General features: G+C 80.1%; 1 protein-coding gene across 1 annotated transcript in view; it reads right to left on the minus strand.

The window, feature by feature from the left end:
* The window catches only part of FBXO33 (F-box protein 33), a 21,622-nt gene that overhangs the window by 20,747 nt on the left and 347 nt on the right, over window positions 1-528 (minus strand). The gene's annotated exons all lie outside the window — the stretch shown is intronic.

A 528-nucleotide genomic window follows, 5' to 3' on the forward strand; every position in this document is an offset into this window, starting at 1 on the left:
GGAGCGGGCCCCTACCACCGCCCAAGCGCGGCGGGGAGGGGCGCGAGGGGGGAGAGGTGGGCCGGACCCCCACCCCGTCCGTCCGCACGGCGCCGCGTGGGCCCTACCACCCGGCCCGGAGGGGGGCGTGAACGAACGCGCCGCCGAGCGCCGCGCTCTGTTCCGGCGGGGCGAGGAGAGCCGCCGCGGCGGAGGGAGGAGGAATTACCCTGCGGGGGGAATGGAACGTGCCACCGGTCGAATGGGAGGCGGAGCCAACCCAGCCGCCTGCGCGCCGGGAGGCTGGCCGTTAACCCTTCCGTGCCGGCAACGAGGGGCCGCCTCTGCCCCACCGCCCCGTCCCGCAGCGGACCCCGGGAGCCCCCGACACCTCGCGGCGGGGGGGCCGCCCGCCCCCGCCCCAGCCCCGCAGCGGAACCCGGGGCGGCGGGCTGAAGCGCAGCTCCGCGCGGCCGAGCGGGGTGGCAGTGTCTGGGTGCCCGACCGGCGCGGCGCCCTGAGAGGCCGGCCCGGCAGCGCGGGCCTCAC

Source organism: Haliaeetus leucocephalus, unplaced genomic scaffold, assembly GCF_000737465.1.
Source record: "Haliaeetus leucocephalus isolate CR32 unplaced genomic scaffold, Haliaeetus_leucocephalus-4.0 Scaffold932, whole genome shotgun sequence".
In the NCBI taxonomy this organism is placed as follows: domain Eukaryota; kingdom Metazoa; phylum Chordata; class Aves; order Accipitriformes; family Accipitridae; genus Haliaeetus; species Haliaeetus leucocephalus.